Here is a 21,139-nt window from a genome sequence, read left to right as displayed (position 1 = left end):
TTAGTTGCTCCACGGCATGTGAGATCTTCCCGGATCAGGGCTCGAACCTATGTCCCCTGCATTGGCAGGAGGATTCTTAACCACTGCACCACCAGGGAAGCCCTGATGTGGGCCATTTTTAAAGTCTTTATTGAATTTGTTAAATATTGCCTCTGTTTCACATTTTGGCTTCCTGGCCAAGAGGCGCGTGGGATCCCAGCTCCCCGACCAGGGATCGACCTGCACCCCCTGCATTGGAAAGCAAGCTCCTTCTTAACCACTGGACTGCCATGGTAGTTCCGGACCAATCTTCTTAATCTTCAGAACAAGGTAACTCTCTCACCTCCAAGCATTTGCACATTCTTTCCTGCCTGGAATGGCCTTTCACCTTCTCAGCCTGATGAATTCAGCCCTCAAGACCAACGGCATCTCTTCTGTGAAGCCTTTCTGGATGGTCTTCCCCCCCCACCCCCTACAGAGCTAGCAGAGCCCCCTCCCACACTCTGTATCTCTTCCTGTCGCATTCTAGGATAGCTTGTGGGTCTTCCCCAACTGTGCCATAAACTTCTGGAAGTCCAAGCCTAGGTAGTTAGCACAAACCCAGAGCCTCAGTGTGGTTGAATGCATGTATGGGTGAATGAATGATAATGGCCTTCTTTTTGACCTTCCGATCATGACAAGTTTTTCTCCAAGGAATCACACTACTCACCCTCTCACTTCAATTAGATCTCTGCTTAGATGTCACTTGCTCAGAGCGGCTTTCCCTGATCTGCCCATATCAGCTCCAGAACAATACCTGGCTGTTTCTTCTTCCAAGCGCCATCTCATCTGGACTTTCCTCAATTGTCCCTATTAACTGTAAACTCCACAAGGGCAGGAACCTTGCCTTTTTCATTGGCTGAATCCCCGGGGAACAGTAGTACTCTACAATGATAGACCCTCAATAAATGTGCCTTTAAAGGGTGACTTAGCCCACTCTTTCCCCCCTCCAGGACCCCTCTTATCCCAGGCCAGTAGGGGGTGCCGGCCTCCACCCAGGACTCATCTGGCCTGAACCTTCTCTAAGCTCAGTCCAACTGGTCCCCTGTGGGACCTGCTTTTTAGGCGGTGCCTCCTCCATTTTCCACGAAGCCCCGGGCGGGGTCTGTGTAGACTGAGGGAGAACAGAGCCCCCCACCCTCCCAGGCGGAGATAGCTTGCCTGAGCCCCACACCAGTCTTTCCCTCTCTAGAATATGCAACTGGGCCTCCCCAATGCTTGCTGAGGTGTGTAGACCAGCCAGGGGGCACACCACACCACCCCTCAAAAAGGATAGTGTCCTGGGTCTCGGTATGCGATGCGGCTGGGTCTGCTGGAGCTATCCTGGGCAAGGAGGAGCCGTCTAGCCTCCGAGGAGGAAGAGGAGCCGGCCAGGGAGGAGATGGGCAGGGGTGCGGACTTGTAATCGGGGACTCTGGGCGGCGGTCCTCGCATCCCAGCCGGTGGGCAGAGCGCACGCTTCCAGCTGCCTCTCTCGGTGACCTCCATCCGCGAAGGGCGAGCGGGGGGTGGGGGTGGGGTGGGGCGGCGGGTGCGAGCCCCGGGAAGCCCACGGGGCCCGGGAGGGGCTCTCGAGTGGCCCGACGACTGGCCCGGGGACTAGGGCAGGTACTTGGACGGCCGCAGGCCGAGGATCGTCCCCGGGGTCGGGCGCAGCGAAAACACCTTGGGAGGCGGCGCCGCAAGGCTGAGCGCCGCTGCCCTGGGAATAAGACGGCGCTCAGCACCGCGAGCTGAGAGCACTTTCATAAATTTTGTATGGGAGGCGCTCCGTGAGCGGGGGCGGGGAGCGGAGAGAGAGAGGGAGGGAGCTAGCGAGCGGGGGAGGGAAGGAGGGAGGAGAGGTGGGGGAAGCCGGGGGGGAGAAAGGGAGGCGCCCCGCTCCGCCGATCGCACGGTCCTGCAAACGCGCGCCGGGCGCTTTCCCCGGAGCTTGGCGGTGCGTGCGAGCGCCCTTTTGCAGCAACCGCGGCGGCGGCTGCGGCCCGAGGGGGCGGAAAGGAGGGGGCCGCGGCCGGGCGGCCGGGGGGCGGCGTCCCCCCTCAAAACCGCCTGCAAAGTGCTCGGGGCTGCAGAAGCAGGCCGCCAGCTCCGCGGAGCAAGCAGCTCGCCCCGGGGTTGCCAGGCAGCGCCGCGGTTGCTGGTGGGCGCCGGTGCCCTCGGCGCGGGGCTCGGGCTCACCATGCCCCTGCGGGGCCGGGCCGCCGGGCACAAGCGGATCCCCGGTTTGCCCCCGCCTCGACGCACTCGGATTAGCTGCAGCCAGCGCCCAAGGATTTGAATCCGGACCCTGGGAGGGAGCGCGCCTAGGCCGACCTCCGAGTGGCGGCCCCGCGGCCAACATGCTTCGCAAAGGTGAGTTGGAGCCGCAGGGGCAAGTTGGAGTTGGATACGCACGGGGCAGAGCCGCGAGCCTGGGAGCCGCCCGAGAGCTGCCAGGCGCCGAGGCTCCGGGCCCGGGAAGCAGCTCTGGGCAGTCTGGCGGGCTTCGCGGGGACGCACCCGCCGAGGAAGTGCTGCTGGAGGAGCTCAGCCCCCGACTGGGGCCAGTAGCGAGACACGGGATTTGCTCCATGGATCAAGCGGCCAGGCCTAGGGATCTGGCTCGGCGAGGTCATTTCGAGACCACAGTGAGCTGCCCCTGATGGAAGGGAAGCCGGCCTCCTGGGACCTTAGCTTTGCCAGTATAAAGTTTTGACTTGCAGGCTCCATCCCCTGCGCGGGCACACGCCGCCAGCTTCTGCCGCTTTGGCGGGGCCGGGTCCAGACTGCGCTCCGGTGCAGCTGGCGGTCAGTCAGCGCGCGGCCCGGGCGCTCGCTCACTGCGCGTCCTGGTTCCCAGGTGGGGCCCGGAGCCGGGCACCTTCCCTGCAGCCCCGCTTTGGTGGTCCTCAGCGGCGGGCTCTGGACACCCAGCGGCCGAGGGTTGGTGGCTAGCCCCTGCTGATCGGTTCCTCAAACTTTCCTTCTGCCTGGAGCGAAGGGATGCGAAGGCGGAGGCCGTGCCTGGAGCGTGCGCGGCCGGAGCCAGTCTCAACTTAAGAGCTGGCCCCGCGACCACCTCACGACGACCCTTGGGCTTGTCGGGCTCATAGCTGAGCGCTGCAAAGTTGGCGCTGTCGCTGGGGAAGTCCTGCCGCGCCCCCACGTGGCTGCCGCGCCGGCAGCTGTCCCCAGGGCCCAGGGAGGGCAGGTGACCACGCCGTGAGCCCGCGGGCTCCGCCAACCGCTGCCCGGGCCTCTGCATCTACCTCTCTCCCTTCCCAGGTCCGGGTGGGCTGCGGCGCCCCGTCGGGACCCCCTCGTCCCTGGCCCGGGCCAAGCGGCTGATGAGCCGCGGGCGCCTGCGGCTGGCTGCCCGGGCCCTGCGGGAGCCAGCTGAGGCGGGTGCTCAGGTAGCGGAGGGGCCTGATCCCTGCGCTCCGCGCTCCAGCCTTAATCCGCCCCTGTTTCCATGGCAACAGACCGAGGTGTCGTAAGCACAGGATTCTGACCTCACAGTAGGATGGGGAAGGAGAAAATGGGCAGGGGGGAGGTGGCGGAGAAGGGGGAAGCAAAGCCCGGAGATGGGCGGGGAGGAGTAGATGTGGGGGGTGATGGAAGAGACCCCATAAGGAGGTCGGACAGGTAGGTGAAGAAACCACGCCTGCGCTGGAAGCAGTAAAGGCGGTGTGGTGGTCCCGGCTGTCTCAGACCGACCCAGGAGCCTCGGTTGCCCCACCGTGTCAATATCCACAAACTTGTGTGTGACTTGTGCCCTCCACGTGGGTCGGTGCAGTGCAGGGGGGAAACGCTGACTGCCTTTCACCGTGGGTGGGAAAAGTCTCTGCGGCTGGTTGGAGAAACCACTTCACAGATACACCCCAGTTCCTTTTCCCAGCAGAAAGGGACTAAAAGCCTTTTCAGCAACCGGCGGTGCTGGCCAGAGTGTGTCTGCACAGAGAGGATGCTTTTTTACGCAGCCGAGCGCAGGCCGAGGTCTGGGCAGCCTGGGCCAGGAGCGTGCAAACTTGCCCCAGTGGGGAAGGCTTCCCAGGCAGTTTTAAAGGCCGCCATGTCTGGGCTGCAGGTCTGTGATGGAGATAATAGAGAGGAACTGACATCTCCCTTTTTGTCTTTTGTCTTTTGGCAGTTTACAGTTAAAAACGAGCCATGAAGCAGCCCACGCACTTTATTTATATGGTTTAAGTGCCCAGGGAGGCTTGAGCAGCCTCCAGGAGCCTTTTTCTCCCATCCTTGCTAGCCAGAGGCACAGCTTGGGATGAGTCCAATGCATTCTGGGGGCCGCTCCCCAGGGGGAGGCTCTTTACCTTGCCCAAGAGGTGGTCACTGGAGGCCTGGCAGTCACGTGTATTTGCCACTTGGGCTATTTTTCCCTTCCTGCACAGCGTCATTGGCAGGAGAGGTTCTACCAACCAAAGAGGCTTCCACCTGGATTGGCCTGAGGGAAGCAGAGCAGAGAAGTCCTTTGCTGGACTTGGCTGAGCTGGGCTCCAGCAGCCTGGAGCCTGCTGGTGGGACATGGTGTGGGCAAAGGACTTCTATTTGGGTCCTTTCCTGGGCAATTTTCTCCCTTGGCCCCTGATCCGGGTCCCCAGGACTGGTCTCTTTTGCGCGTACAGGCACACACACACACACACACAGGCCACTCAGATTCTCTGTGTGGATTCTAGGTGTGTGCCCAGAGACAAAGATATGACTGGAGCTAGTGCCAAGAGAGGTGGCCCTTGAAGTTTCTGCTTCTCAAATTGTTCCCAAAGGCTCCCGGCAAAAATATCATGGCATGGATTCAGATAGTAGTTGTAGTTTCCCTGCCTATCAGATGCAGAATCCTGTGTGGGGTCCTGGCTCTGAGGGAGTTTCACAGTTTAATTATGATTTGGAAAAGGGTTTGAAAGATGAAGAAAGAGTAGCCCTCCCTAGATCCTGGGAGAAGAGGGGACCACGAGCCCTACCCATCCTGCAAAGAAACCCCAGAGGAGGAAGAAGGTGAGAGTAGGGATTGGACCACAAGGGTCGTCCCTCTGATTGCTGGTTGTCTGACTGTAGTTAACATGGTGCTGTCTCCAGGCAGGACATTTTAGGAACTGGGGATGCTGCCTTGCATCTCTCTTTTTTTTTTTTTTTTGCGTTACGCGGGCCTCTCACTGCTGTGGCCTCTCCCGTTGCGGAGCGCAGACTCCGGACGTGCAGGCTCAGCGGCCATGGCTCACGGGCCCAGCCGCCCCGCGGCACGTGGGATCCTCCCGGACCGGGGCACGAACCCGCACCCCCCGCATCGGCAGGCGGACCCTTAACCACTGCGCCACCAGGGAAGCCCTGCCTTGCATCTCTTAATGAACAGACTCTACTGGCCACAGCCCTACCTCTGTGAACCAGAATAGCCCTGCGTTCTCAGTGGATCTTGCTACTGACAGCGCTGGTAGCTTTAGGCTTCAGCAGCTGCCCTGCTGGCTTTTCCATCTCCTGGCCTACCCCAGAAGAACCAGGGATATAAAAAAGCAAACCTCTGGTCAGAGATGAGAGGCGGTCAGGGCAAGCGAGGCCCCGAGCCACCCAGCACCATCCAGGAAGGCAGGGCAGCCTGCTGGGGGTTTTGCTTTGCAAGAAGCGGCCTGCTTAAGGTCAGGATCTATGGTTTTCATTTTTAGAGCTATAAAAACAGAATGCAAATCAACAGCCTCTGGGCGCATACAGAACCTTAAAGTTTTTGTCTTGTTAAGCAAGGAAATAGAGTGCCAAATAGGCTTTGTTAAGTGGCAGTCTAATTAATAATTTAAAATCTTGTAGCTGTCTTTCATTAGAATTTATCTGTACATCAACCACAAAATCAGTCAAACACACTCATTTGTATAAGTTAATGCCATCCCTGCATAATTCAGCAAGAGCTAGATTAAGGCCTGCAACCCAGTAAGATGCATTTTGTTCTTTTGGTTTCCATAGCCTGATGGGCTCGCCTAGTGTCTAGATTGGGTCTCCTTTGTGGGAAGAAGGGAAGGTAGGGGGACCGTGGGGTTGTCAGATGCTTGGTTGATTTGAATCCAGAGGTTCCCTAGGGAATCAGAGAGTCTCCACGTGGCCAGGTGTAAGCAGGCTCCTCTTGGAGCTATGAGTGACATGGCCCTCCTTAGCCCCAGTGGAGAAGGGAAGTGGAGAGTGTTCCATGGACAGCCAAGACACTCTCCTTTCTGCTAGAGAAAGTGTAGAGGGGAAATACAAGAGCCCTGTCTAGAGGGTTGAGATATGAGGCTTTTTAGCCCAAATCCAGGTACAGAAGTGGGATTTCAGTCTTCCCAGCCCAATTCTGTCCCCTTCAAGTAAGGCAGCCTAGTGAAACCAGTGACACCAAGACAGTTTCCTTATTTAGGAGCTTCCGGACTTCTTTCCTCAAAGCTCCTGGTCCTTATGCCAGCAAAGAGAAGCCAAGAGGAAGAATTTTAGGGGAGCACCAGGTCACCTCAATAGAGAGGAGAGGCAGAGTGAGTTGCTAAATAAAGTCCATGCATGCATTTTCTCACCAGGATCCAGAATAAAAGCAAGGAAAGCAGTGCAATGCTCCCCTTTTGTGAGCTCACACAATGTGGAAAATGTGTTTTGGTTCCATCTCTGTCATGCCAACACAGGGCCAACTCCTCACTGCAATTTCCAGGTCCATTTTCTACAGAGGAACTGTTCAGGACCCAAACTCCCAGCGTGGACATACTGGCTCCTTTACTGCAAGAATGAACCTGAGTTTCTGGTCTCAGATTCAGGCTACCAACCCCGACCCCCCCGCCCCGGAGGATTAAACAGCTCTGTTTTAGGAGACCAGGTGGATAACCAGAGCAAACAGTGGACTTGACGCCAGGAGACGTTCTCGGCCAAGTTTGAAAAGAGGAAGTCTCATTAGGAAAAGGAAAAGACGGGGAAAAGGGTAGGTGTTGGCCCCCTGACCCGTGACAGGGTTGACAGCAGATGGGACCGAGGAGGGTGAATGGGACCTTGTGGGGGGTGAATCCAACTCCAAGCTTTGGAGTCAGGGCCTGAGAAAGGACAGAGCAGAAGCTCACTCTCTGGAGATGAGAAGGAGGGGGCAGGCATCATGAAGGATGTCAAGAATGGATCTGGTACCATCTGCGGTGAAGTGGTGGTTAAGGTTAAAGCAGAGAGGAGATGACAGGGAGGGAACAGATGGCCGAGGAAGCAAAATAACTGGCGAAACGGGAACAGAGCCTCCAGGGACAGCAGAAGGCAGGACCTCCGTGCAGAGCGCTGGAAGCAGCCCTTTCCTCAGGGTGAGCTGACCAGGCCACCCTGGGTAGAAGTGAGTCTGAGAGACGAGTGAGGCAGGCACCCCAGGGCGAGGGCTTCCTCAAGGCTTGGGAGAAGACCTAGGGAGACATCAACTCCAAGGCAAGGGGGCCCAGGAGCAGGGACATTTGGATGTCGTTGAACTGGGGAGAAGAGGCACGGCTGACTTGGTGTCCATCACTAGAGCAAGGGGAAGCCATGTGGGTCTCAGAGCATACTTGGCCAAGCCTGCTGGGAGGAGGGATGGATGCGAGCTGGAAGTGGGCATCGGGGATGGACTGTTCTTCCCAACCTGCCTTGAATCCGATTACGCCAATCCCTGTCCACATGCTGACAATAGCTGCTTATAACTAGTGACGGGCCAAGCTGAGTGGACTTCGTGCCTTACCTCATGCAATCTCCACAATCACCCATCAAGATCAGTCTGTGCTTGTCCCTCCTCTCAAGATAAGGAAGCCGAGGCACAGACAAGTGAACTCCCTTGCCCTGGGTCACCCAGCTGGCACACTGGGCCAGGCTGCTATCCCAGGTTTTTCTGCCGCCACGCTCCTTTCCTTGCTCTCTTAACCTTTAAGCTCCACTGCCTCACATGCCCATCTGCCTTGATGTGTAAGACGTTTGTTTTGCGAGGTGCCGGGCACTGCTGAGTCGCTTGTGCCTTGTTACAGAGCTCCCTGGTAGTTCCCATGCACTCCCCTTCTGGTGTTCCTCCAGGAACATCTCTGGCTGGGACTTGGGGCTCCTGATACCCTGAACCCCTCTCTCACGTGTCCTCTTCTACCCTGTCCACCTCCACACACACACTTTCTGTCTGGGGAGACACACCCCTCCCCTACCGTCTCCTGCTCTGGATTCTTCACTGCAGACAACGATGAGACGGTGGGCCAGCACCAACCTGCCTGCTTTCATGCCCTTAAGAAAGGTGGAGCCATGGTTTATTTGGGGGCTGGGATTTCTCCATAGGTGGCTCTCCGTGGGTCCCCTTCCAGGCTGTCCTGGTGGACTGGCTAACGGAGCCACACCCCAAACTGGTCGGTGACTAGGGAGCAACAGCCTCTGGTGGTGGCAGTTAGCAGGCTGGATGAGGGAGGTCCCTCCACCTGCACCTGCCCCTCCTCCTCTGGAATGTTCCTTCACTCCTGGGGGCGCTCCCATGGTCCAGCCCTACCCTGTCAGCTGGGTGGTAATTGCAGAACTCAGAGCTGTCCTCCACAAGGGATTTCTCCTGCCCCCTTCTGGCCGAGGTTGCGTACCTGAGAGGCCCATTCTTCCTGCAGTTTGGAAAAGAAAAAAAAGAAAAGGCAGAGTCCAGCCGATCTCGCGGTGTGGAAGAGCGGGTTCCCCCTTGGAGCGAGGAGTGCCTCTCCTCCTCGGTGTGGGTGGGGCAGGGTGTCAGATCTAACAGATTCAGCGGGGTGCTTCCGAACCTGTGATTACTGTCTAATCAGTCAGTGAACTTGGGATCCGAAACTGCAAACAGCCCCTGCTACGTGATTCAGAAGAGGTGCTGAGGAGGCCTCCGTGCCGGCATAGCAAGAGGGTTGGCACAATACTCTATGTGTGTGTGCAGAAACACACCTGGTGAGCATGCAGCAGGCTCCGGGAGTGCACGCCAGAGGTCCACTGTGGCAAAGCTGAGCATCCCGAATGCTCAGCTGTGGGCTCTGGCGCTTAGGTCGGCACTCCCACCCTGGGGCCACTAGCGTGACATTAGCACCACGGGTGGCTGGTGAGCCACTCAGTGGGGGCCCCGGGAGTGGGCAGGCCAGCGCTCTGCATGCCACGTGTTGGGAACAAAGCTCGAAGGGGTATATGGCTCACCCGCCCACGCAGGGGTGGGTGGGCATGACTGATCACATGTCTGCCAGGGGACAAACCACCGCAGCCCTCGGAGCCGAGGCCTCTTGGTAGCGTCCTGGGCTGATTCCAGAGGACAGTGGCCCTGTGGTCGGGGTGGATCTGCAGGAAATGGAGCAAAAAATTCTTCCCCAAGTCAGGAGAAGAGCTGAGTTACCAGCTCTCAGCCCACAGAGGTGGCATGAGAGTTACTTCTGCCTCTAAGATTGTCCTAGCAGAGTTCGCCATGTCTCTCTCTGGGCACCTGAGCCAACACATCGTGAAGGGGGCTTTTATAGAGAGATTCATGAGGCCCTAGGGGGAAAACCAGCATTCTTCTTACAATGATTTATTTATAGGGCGATTGGATGGTGGGGAATGGAGGCTAAGGTGCCTCCATTAGTGAGAAGCGTGCAAGGCTTCCTGCATTTGACATTTCATGGGGTGACTCCTACCAGGGAGCTGCTTTTTCTTTTAGAAGGTTTTACCTTTAATGTTCTATTCATGGGCTTGTCTGAGCAGGCTGGGAGGAGGAAGGAGCAGGCAGTGCGGTGGGCTTCGGGGGAGGTGGGCCCGGGTAGGTCACGCAGTGGCCAGCGTGGGGCAGCCCGGGCAGGCTGGGCGGAGGGCGAGGGCTGTAGCACGCCGGCCACCTCCTCAGCCTGTGCTGCAGGAGCACGTCTCACGGTGTTTACCCTCCTGTCTGTCTCTCTGTCTTCACCAGCCACCAGGCTCTGCCTGTAACAGCAGCTCTGTGCGACCCTGGCTTTGGCCTGGCTAAGGCCCTTTTCTTCCTGGGGGCCCTGGGGCTCTGGAAAGAACCCCAAAATTGTAGTCCCAGGGCTGGGTTCAACCAATGGTGGGTCGCCATGGGCTCTCTCTGTCCCTCCACCATAGGTCACCCAAAGGTTCTCCCAGAAGTATAGCCTGAGACAAGGATTCAGATGTAAGTCTTTATTTGGGAGGGATCCTAGGAAACACTAGGAGACGAGTGGGGAAGTGAGACAGAGAAGGGAAGAAGCCAATAACAGGTGTGTTGTCATGGGCAACCAGAACTTAATCCCACTGGGGAACTTCAGATACAGTCTAGAACATGCACCTCAAAGTTCTCTCACTCCAAGGGGAGGGAGCTGGGGTATTTATACACAGCTCCCATCCCTCACTGGCCAAGTGCTGTTCCCCTGGAGAAAGCAAAGACAGATTCCCTGCTAGAGGAGGCCCTCAGGCAAAGGAATGCGGGTTCTGACAGTTGGAAGTCAGTCTGGTATGTGCTGAACGGGTCAAAGCCCTCACAGCAGCTCTTTCTCCAGGCTCAGTAAGAGCTCCCTCTCCTCACTCAGCTCTGGGGGGAGGGGGCCGTAAAAGACATGATCTCTTAGGGTTTCCTTACCCACTCTTCTCATCTTTGTTATGTACTCATCAAGTTACTCAATCGGACAGTGCTCTGTGTTTCTTACCAGGACCCGACTAATACAGCATCCTGCACAAAATAAAATGTAGCACAAGTGTGACACTGGGTAAAGAGTACTGAACCAATAACTAATGTCGTGTCTTTACGAGCTGACTGGCAATGTTGATTGAATGTTGATGACATGTTAGTTGGAACACAAGGAACCTGGTACCCAAACCTAACTTTTAAATTGCTCTGCAACTGTAAGAAAAATTAAATCACGATAACCTAGGGCTTTAAAAAAAAAAAGCAAAGAAAAGAAAGAAACTTCGTATCAGGAACCAGGAGGGAACAAATTTTTTTTTTTTTTAAGTGAGGAGTATGGAGAAAGGTGTCTCATGGTTTTCCCTGTACAATGCCTCATTAAGAGCAGAAAAGGCAGGTTGTATTAGTCCCAAGTTACAGATGAGAACACTGAGGCGCAGAGGGGCTACAGAGCTCATTTAGGGCCCAGGGCTGTTGCTGCCTCACCCCAGCCCTGTTCCATTCCTCTGTAGGCAGAGAAAACTAACAGGCACAGAAAGACTGGGCAACTGGGCCACAGAGGACATCCAGCAGGGCAGGAGCTATGTTGGGGAAAGAAACAGCACTCTCACTCAGAAAAGTTTAGGGCTGTACTTGGCAGATCTTTATGGAACAAAATTTGCACTATTGATTCCGTGGCAAATGAAAACCTCTCGTGGACATTCTGGGCTTCAGAGATCTGAAATGTTTAAATGAGGCTGGACGGAACCTGAGGAGATAAAATTGCCAGGCAAAGCTGGGCTCAGGTGGTGCCTGGGGTGAGAAAACTCTGCCCCTTTTGCCTTCTCTCCCATCTGGGGAAATGACTTTTACTTTGATCTACTTCCTCTCCTTGCAGGGAGCATGTTGCCCAAGCCTGCGGTTGATACAGCATCTCTGAGCAGGGGAGAGAGGCCGGGACAGTTCACAGAGCCATGCTCAGGAGAACGCACCAACCGAAGGGGAAACTTTATCACCAAATCATGGGGCGGCAATTGGTCCTGAGGCTACCTCAAGGTAGCAGAGGTTATCATCTTCCTGTGATTGGCCCACTGCCCCTGATGGGCTGGTATTTCTGCCTTCAGTGAACAAATGTGATGGCAGGGGTTCAAGGTAGCTCATTGGAAATGGGGGGTTATTGCAAAGAGATGCATGACCTGGACTCCAGAAGCCTCCAGTAAAGGGGCTGGCTCTAGAAAGTAGCAACCTCTCTGTGGTCTCTCTCATGGCCTCTCCTTCCACCTAAGACAGCTACTCCTACCCCTGCCCCACTGTCTGCACCCATGACGTTTCACCTCACACAAGGGCCAATATGGCCACCCAGGGCTGCTTACTCTTTTTTTTTTTTTTTTTTGCAGTATGCGGGCCTCTCACTGTTGTGGCCTCTCCCGTTGCGGAGCACAGGCTCCGGACGCGCAGGCTCCGGACGCGCAGGCTCAGCGGCCATGGCTCACGGGCCCAGCCGCTCCGCAGCATGTGGGATCTTCCCGGACTGGGGCACGAACCCGTGTCCCCTGCATTGGCAGGCGGACTCTCAACCACTGTGCCACCAGGGGAGCCCCTCCTTGGCTCTTAATGTGGTTCAGGCTGTAGCCCTAGTACAAGATCAGAGGTCAGTTCCATAAGCCCTTGCCTTTTACTCCTAAGCACAAAACATAGAACTCAGTTTTGTGTAAGGTCTTGCTTTTTCTCACCTGCTGCCGCATTTATACAGCAGCCTTCTCTCCCTAGAGTAACATTTTTGAACTTTGCAAATAATGCATACACATGGCAGAAAACAGTGGAAAACCACAGGTTGGCAAAAAGAAGAAAATCACTATAATCCCACAACTCAAAGAGTGGGAACTCTCATCCCTCCCAGGGCATATGGGGCATCCTTCCTTCTAACCTTCCTCCCTACATTCATGCAAATGTGCCCTTGTTGAATTAACAGTAGATCTCAAACGCCTTTCTAGGGTGGTCATTCAAAACCTGTTTTAATGACCGCAGAATGTCCCTCGTCTGACTGCCCATCCTCTGGGTTGTGCGTGGAGACTGTTTCCCTCTTTTTTATGCCACAGCCCACACCTGTGCACATGTCTCGGCCCATGTGCTGTGTGGGCTTCTGGGCAGGGGAAGGAGAGAAGGGTGAAAGGTCAAGGCCTTCATAAGGAAGCCAGTGTGGGAGGTCAGTGATACCCCTTAGGTAGGTGGGCTTGACACTACCCCAAGCAGCAGACAGCCAGATGCAAAGCCTTCTGGTTATTTGAGGAGGAAGAGGGTGTGTGTGGGGGGGGCGGGGGGCAGAGACATGGTCTAAGTCTCCAGTGAAGGGACCTGTGAGCACACCAGAGGGGAAAGATGTACAGAGGCATTAGCTTTCCTTGGAATCGGAGTGGCTTGTGGCACCAAAAACTCCTGAGGATGGAGCATGAGGAAGACCATGTCCCTGGCTTCTGATCTGGACCAGGGGATTTGTGTGAATTTGACAGATTTGCAGGCTCTTTGGTGCTAGAAGAGACCTTATAACTCAGCTGAGAAAACCAATGCCCAGAGAGCCGTGGTAGGTTGCCCAGCATCACACAGCATCGGGTTGGTGTGTTCCATACAATGTCCAAAGCATACTGGCTGATAAGATTGGTAACATGCCCCTTATCTGTCCAGGACCCCCATCGCCAGCCTCTCCCTGTACCTCTACTCCGGTGGAGCCCTCATTGGTGGCCTCTGCGGCTGTGCTAGTGGCTGTCCTTGCTCAGTGGAGGCTCTCTCCCACAAGAGGAGAGGGTCTGGTAGGGAGAGCTCATTCCAGGGGTCAGTGGCCGAGCCCTTCACCTCCAATTGGGGATCTGGCCAGACCCAGATTCAAGTCCTGGGAATGACCTTATTTCTTTGAACTTGACTTACTCCATCTGTAAAATGGGGCTACCAAGAGCACCTGTCTTGTAGGGCTGTGAAGCTTAAATGAGATGACGCTGATGAAGTTCTTGGCACTTCACCGTGACCCAGAATAGGAGTTCAACCAATGCAGCCTCAGTATTAGTAGCATGAGTGGTCACTTCCTGTGCTGTCCTTCCTGTGGGCCAGACCTGACTGCCCTTTGAAGTTTTGCCTCTCTGTGTCCAGGGCTGAGTCTGTGTGAGTGGACAAAATGACATAGGCCAGCCCTGGCCAGGGGGAGGAGTCTCAGGACCAACAGGGATGGGTCACCTTTTTTGGGGAGGACTGGCTCTGTCCTGAACTCCCTGCCCCCTCTGCCTACAGTCAAGGAGAAGTTCCATAAGGCAGTGCGGGGCTGGGGGGCGAGGGAGTTGGAAAGCATTCCCAAATGGTTTTCACTGGTTCAGGAATGTAAGAAGAGGTTGAAAGCCTTCCCAGAAAACTGGGACATCATCCACCCACCACCGGCCCACAGCCCTGTCTTCTCCTCAGCTGCCTCTTCCTTCCCTCCAAAACAGGGTCTCCCTGATCAGAAAGGAAAACCTGGCCCCAGCCCAGTAACTCTGTCTCTTGGGCTGTGAAATGGACACTGCTTCTTGCCTGGTTCTCCTCAAACGTATTCCTGGTCTGCTCGGGTTTGCCTGCTGCCTGTGTATATAGAGATGAGTAGCTGAGAGCAAAGGCTGTGGAGCCAGATGGGCGGGAATCAGGGCCCTGCTCTGCCACTTACCAGCTGCCTGACCTTGGGCAGATGCTTTTAATTCTCTGGGCCTCAGTTTCTTCATCTGAAAAGTGGGGCCAATGCCATCTGCCTCTTGGGGTTCTGAGAGTTCATGACAAGGTGGGTGTAAAGCACCTTCCTGGCAGGTAGCAAGGCCTCAGTGAAATGCTGCTGCTGTTCTGTCTTCATCATCCTGATCTGTTATCCAACAGCCCTGTACCGAGGCCTACTGTGTGCCAGGCTCTGTGAGGTCTTCAAGTACCAAAATGAATGCCAAGTCTGCTTCTCAGTGGCTTTGCCTCTTGGTCGTTTTCCTCATTGGAGATCCCTCTCTTTGTTTTTGTTTAGGGTCCCACCTTGCCCTGTTGTAGGATCCACAAGAAAAGAGGCTGGGGGTGTATACCTGCTTGCTGGGGAATCAGGCCTCAGTGGGTCTTGGGACCCTGCAGGATGCCTTGGCATCTTTGCACCAGGCTGGTGATCTGCCCACTTTTCAACAGGCTGATACAGTCCTGGGGAGAGCAGGGTGTGTCTGGGGAGCTGGCAGTGCCCCTGGGCAAAGCCCTCAGAAGCCTGGGGCAAGAGCTGTCACCTTCCTCACAGAAGAAGCTGGAATCGCTTTCTCTCTCTCTCCACTCCCTTGGAAACAGCAGCAATATGGGAAGGGGCGGGGGGCGGGTACATTACTGGTTATTGGTGGATTTGACCTGAGAGAGCAGGGAGCGGGGGAGAAACAGCTGGGGCTACATGCCTGCCGGGGCCCAGCCCGAGCAGCCCCGGATGGGGACACAGATCCTTCCCTCCCATACCCTCTCCTCCACTGAGAAGGGGTCCGGCTCCTCCCTATACTTGGGGTACAGAGGCTCCCTGGTTGCAGGTTCTGTTCACCTCTCAGCTGTCCAGCCCGCTGGGAACTGGCCAGGACATTTTTTACTAACAAGCTAGCCACACTACAAATATCACAATCTCAACAGAATTAACAAAAAGAAAAAAAGGGAGACAGAGAGAGAAAAGGGAAAGAAAACAGTCCTTGCACAAATGCCGCTGCAGTGTCTGCCAGGACCTAAGATCTGGTACTATCTATTTTTTAATAATTGAGGGTAATAAATATGTATTTCTTTCTCCTCACCACCCCCCATCCTCTGCAGCTTGTCAGCTCCCTGCGTCTCTCCTCTGATCAGACCAAGTCTTCCCCAAGCAAAAAAAAAAAAAATCCTTTAAGCGAAAAGGATTAAAGCCTTGAAAGTAGGTCTGCCTGAGCTAGGGACAGGAGGGGTGGGTGGGAGGTGGGTTGATCCCACAAGTCCCTGGTGGGGGCCTCAGGAGCAGAGGGCCATGCTAGCTTACTCCCTGCAGCCCATTGAGTTCCAGTCCCAGGAAGCCCAGCCAGCCCAGCCCAGACCTCCACTGGTCCCTGAGGAGGGGCTAACCTGAGAACCAGGGTCCCCCAGTCCCCCACAGTATAAGATGTAAGAAAGAGGGCTTTGGGGCTTCCCTGGTGGTGCAGTGGTTGAGAGTCCGCCTGCTGATGCAGGGGACACGGGTTCGTGCCCTGGTCTGGGAAGATCCCACATGCGGCGGAGCAGCTAGGCCTGTGAGCCATGCCGCTGAGCCTGTGCGTCCAGAGCCTGTGCTCCACAACGGGAGAGGCCACAACAGTGAGAGGCCCGCGTACCACAAAAAAAAGAAAGAAAGAGGGCTTTGGTTTCAGGTTCAGCTTGGCTTTGCAACCTGGCTTTGTGTTTTAGGGACCTGTGTGAACTTAGAGCGAGCCCCTGAACCTCAGTTTCTCCATCTGTAAAATGGGAATATAAATAGTACCTACCTCACAGAGGATGAAATAAACTAAAGATAGCCCAGTGCCTAGCACATGGTAAATACAAAATAAAGGTATTATTTTAATCCAATTCTTCTCAGACACAGAGAGCAGTCTGTAATCTCCCCCATCCCATGGCCTTCCACAGTTCTCAAGGGCCTGCCAGGCATGCCGGTTTTTCATGCATCATTCCCAACACTCCATGAAGAGGGGGTTGAAACCGAGGCTGGGTGGTGTGATCAGGAGCCTGTCCTAAGGCTGGTGGATCCGTAGGTGATAGAACTGGAACTCAAAGTAGGACTTGCATCCTTTCCCCCACTTCTGATCTTGCCCACCCTTTCCTCCACCCTATGCGGCTTCCTGACTGGGCACCCAATATCCCCAACTCTGGGTGCAGGAACCAAACCAGGAATCAACACAGGGAAGGTCTAACCTGGCCGGGAAGGGAGGGCCCAGGCAGGGGCAGCTGTGGCTGCTGCTTAGCAGACCCGCCTTCCTCCCCCTGCAGCTGCCAGCCTTTGCAGTTCTGCTGAGGCAGCAACCATGCCTGGCCCAAGTGGGCCTCCCTCCCTCCAAGCTGGGCACATGCACACAGGGCTGGCTGCAGGTGGCAGGCTGTGGGCCCTTGCACTTACCCAGGCCCAGAGCCCCTGGCCGGCCCCAGTGCTCAGTGCTTGGCCACAGGGCCTCTAGGGCCCCCCTGCCCATTCCTGGGGACAGCCCTGCCCTGGCTGCTCTGGGCCCGAGGCAGGAGAGGAGACGCAAGGCCTTGAGGCCGGAGGGCAGGAAAAGCAGGGAGGGAGGTGGCTATTTATAGCCAGCTTTGCTTTTGTTCCTTTTCCAGCAATGCTCCTCTTGAAATAGGAGCAGGGCTGGAGGCTGCAGCTCTTCCCCAGCCGCCTGTAGTCAGTGCGCATGCGTGTGTGCCTGTGTGCGTGTGCGTGTGTGTGTGTGTGTGTAAGGGGGACACACATGTATAGGGATGGGGTGGCAGTGGACACTTCAGTGCAAGTATGTGCAGGGATGGGATGAGGGGATGGTCAGCTCTGTGGGTATGTACACCAACATGTATGGAGGTGGAGATGGGTGTTCTTTGTGAGTGAATATGTGTGTACTCACATATACACATGCATGTATAGGGATGGGGCAGCTCTTTGTGTGTGTGTGTGTTTATATTAGTGGGCACACACATGACCCACTAATATAAGGGGTGGGGCAGCCACACCTTAGTTGCTGTGTGCATGTATGTGGGCATGTGTACACATATATATGTAAAGATGGGATTGGAGTGGGCTGGGCACGTGTGTGTGTACCTGCCCGTGTAGAATGTGATGTGAGCAGCCTTTTAGGGTGGGTCTATGTCCATGCAGCAGGTTTGTTGGAGAGTAGTCACCCTGTGTGTGTGTGTGTGTCATAGTATACGTTCGAGTAGAGGGGTGGAAAGGGATGGCAGCTCTTATTGTGTGCACAACCGACTATGCACTCCATGAGGGCAGGGACCCTGTCTACCCAGCACTCTGTGTCCCCAGCACACCTCTTCCGAGCAGGGACCAGTAAATGGATGACTAGGAAGGAGTTGTGTGTGTGCCCGTGTAAAGGGACTCCAGGGTCCTAGCTGGCTTCAGAGGAGCGTGGCAAACCCGCCCATCCGGCAGGCATTTGAGAGCACTCCCGGAGTCCCCCTCGGTGCCCAGACTACTCGCGGTTCTCTCCCCTTCTCCGAAGCCCGCCAGGCCGGTGGGCAGAGCGCGCCAGGGCGTTGGCGCGGCACAGCCTTAGGTAGAAAAGTGCGACCAGATGCTGGGCGAGCCTGGTGAGGAAGCGCCCGGGCTCTGGGGGCGCTCCTGGGTGTCCAGTCTGGCCCCCGCGTCTCCTTCTCTGCCTCCGATTTCACATCTGTGCAATGGGAGAGTGGAGCCGGCTCAGGGCTGCTGCTGGGATCAGAGGCGGGAGGACTAGAGGAGATGCGGTTTAGCACAGTCCAGGCGCTCCGGCAGCGGCCGATCAGGCTCGGGCTCGGGGGTCTGCTGGCAGGACGCACGCGGGCGAGGGAGCGGGTTTCCGAGCGCGGGGCCCCTCCCGGCCCTGTGGCCTAGGCGCCCGCGGGGTGGGAAGCGTTTCCCGGGCGGCCCACAGCTCCCGCGCCGCAGCAGAGCGATAACCCAGATCTGTCAGCGCGGCCCAGCGGCTCCGTAGCAGAATCCCCGCCCCGGGAGGGGTCGGGCCGGGGGTACTCGGGGCCCGAACCCAGCCCCAACCTCCGGGCCCCGCCTCGCCGGCAGCTCCGGACGGATGCGACAGCCCTCCTGCCCCTCCCCCAAAGGCCAAACAAAACATAGTAAATATTTAATCCGGGCCGGGGAGCCGAGAGGCCTCCCCGCCCCCTCCGCAGCCGTCTGGCTCCTCCGCCAGCCCCGGCCGTTATCCTCGGTAATGAGGCAGGAGCAGCAGGGATCGATCGCGGCCTGGGCGGGGTGTGGCTGGGGGCCTGAGCGCTCGGGTGGCATCGCTGTTCGCCCCCCAACCCCCTCCGCCGCCGCAGATCCGGGAGGCCCGAGCCGACCGGGCGCCTGAGCTTGTCCAGGAAGGCCAGCGAGGAGGGGGCCGTCGCGCCCTTGCTTCCCCCCCGCCCCCCAGCCCCCCCCCCCACCCCTTCTCAAGCCTGTGTGAGCTTGGGTCCCGGGGGAGGGGGCGGGGATGAGGGGGTTCGGAGAGGAAGGAAACAGCCCGGGGGAAGGGGGCGGTGAGAGTGGGGAGACAGTCCAATCCCTGTGAGTGCCTGAGCTCCCGCCCCCAGGCTCCACCAAGGCCCTGTGGCCCAAAGCCTGCAGGGACCTTGGGTGAGGCCTGGGTGGGGCAGGGACAGCCAGTTGGCCAGTTAGGAGAGGTTGGTGAGATATTTCTATGGTGCTGTACTCCTGGGCATTGCCCAGGAGGATACCTAGAGGAGTGATGACATCCTTGCTGCTCATTCATTCATGCAGCAGTTCATTATTGAGCACCTACTATACGCTAGTCATAGGCTGCCAGTAAGGGGACACCCAGGTTGGGAGCCTGCAGAGAGACTATGTTCCAAAGGAGGAAACAGATAATGAGTAAACACATAAGGTGACTTCAGGTAGCGGCTGAGTTTAGTGTAGAGAGTAAACTGTAATGTGATATTGTGCTTGGCTGGGAGAGGACCAACTTTGGCTGGGGTGGAGAGGGAGCTAATGATCAAGGGTTGGGGCAAAAGCATCTCAGGCAGTTTACAGCAAGCGCAAAGGACCAGAGGCAGAGATTGGTGTTTTAAGGCTGGGGAGGCTGGACTGTAGTGAGTGAGGGAGAAGCAGGCAGTGGCAGATCCCGCAGGAGTTTTTGTAGGCCATAGGAGGAGTTTGGATTTTATTCTAAGTGCAGCGCAAAGGCATTAGAGGTATTAAGCGAAGGAACGGCATGATCTGATTTACATTTTTAAAAGCCTCCTCAGGCTGCAGTATGGAGAATAGAAGTTAGGGAGTTAAGGGTGGAGGCTGAGAGGCCAGACTGGGGGGTGGGGGTGCAGTGGCGTACAGGAGGGAGGCTGGTGTTCTGCCTGGTTTGGACAATGACTGTGAAGTAGCCATTAAGGCTTGTACAGCTGGCAGGGCCCCCCAGCAGCTGGAACAGCCTGTTCCTGGGCTCTTGGCTGGCCGAGTCCCCAGGTTGTCCCCACCCTGTCTCTTCGACCCAGACTCCAGAGAGGGCTGCCCAGGAAGTTTTTTTAAGGAGCATTAGAAAATGTTGACATGTTTTTTGAAACAATTTCAGATCTGATATCTCTGCCAGATTGAGTTTGTAACCAGCTTTATTGTTTAAGCCTGCTGGGATTTCATCAAAGGTGTCTGCTGTTTACCCAGAACCATTGCATTGGAGAAAACAGCAAACAGACCTGCATTTCTATCTGATTTCACTTTTTCCCTTTTCTCATGAATTTAAGTGCTTGTGAAAAGCAAGACTGATAAGGCAAAGCAGCGAGGCTCAAACCCTGAGGAGGGGTCTCAGAAGGAGCAGGGCAGAGGTTTATAAATAGAGCTGAGGGAAGTTAGGGGTGGCTGGCCTCCACTCTGGCAGGCTGAGGGACACTCCCAGCCATCAGCTAGCTCTCCGCAGGGGGGCACAGAGAGGGTAAGGGGAGGTGGGGAGAACTGCTGTCCACCCCCAGCCTGGCCAAGATTTCTAGGCCATCTCCTGGTGTCTGGTGTCTTTACCGGTTTCCAGATCATTTCAGACTCTGGCAACAATAAAAGACTAAACATCAGCTCCCACTTGGAAAGCAGCGGTGACCTAACCACCGAGATGGGTTCAGTGAGACAGACCCAAGCTTTCCTGGGAAAAGCCCGAGCGAGGAAACAGATCAAAAGGCAAACGGGAGCCAGCTCACCAAAGTGCCAGGAAAATCACCTTCCTCCCCTCCTCTGCCAGTGCGCTTGGGACGAAGCCCCTTCTCCTACCAGGAGGTCTGAGCCAGGGTGGGGCAGGGCCCAGGGACTCTCATCACAGGCTCAGTGCTCCCTCTGCCTCCCCAAGGATTCTACGTTAGTGTCATCACCACCTGTCTAATAGGGTCTGCCTGTTGACCCAGCAGATGTTTCAGCCCGATGGGGGAAATGCTGGCCCTGCAGCCTAGGAGGAGAAGGTGTTCGGACAAATTTGGGTTCATGTGCCTTGGTCAGTTGCTTGAGCAACAGCTAGTTAAGTGTATGGGTTGCTTGGCCATACAGGACCTCTCTTACCAGTTGTACATGAGACCCACTTGAAGGTCAACCGATTTGAACCAATTAGCAAGAGGATAAGAACTTGTGTATCTTTTTTTTTTTTTTTTTTTGTGGTACGCGGACCTCACTGTTGTGGTGGCCTCTCCCGTTGCGGAGCACAGGCTCCGGACGCGCAGGCTCAGCAGCCATGGCTCACGAGCCCAGCCGCTCTGCGGCATGTGGGATTTTCCCGGACCGGGGCACGAACCCGTGTCCCCTGCATCGGCAGGCGGACTCTCAACCACTGCGCCACCAGGGAAGCCCAGGACTTGTGTATCTTGAACTGACTGTAGATCTTGCAACAAGCCATCTAA

The sequence above is a fragment of the Mesoplodon bidens genome (assembly GCF_964165515.1).
Source record: "Mesoplodon bidens genome assembly, chromosome: 19".
Lineage (NCBI taxonomy): Eukaryota > Metazoa > Chordata > Mammalia > Artiodactyla > Ziphiidae > Mesoplodon > Mesoplodon bidens.
Note: the sequence above shows the minus strand (reverse complement) of the source record.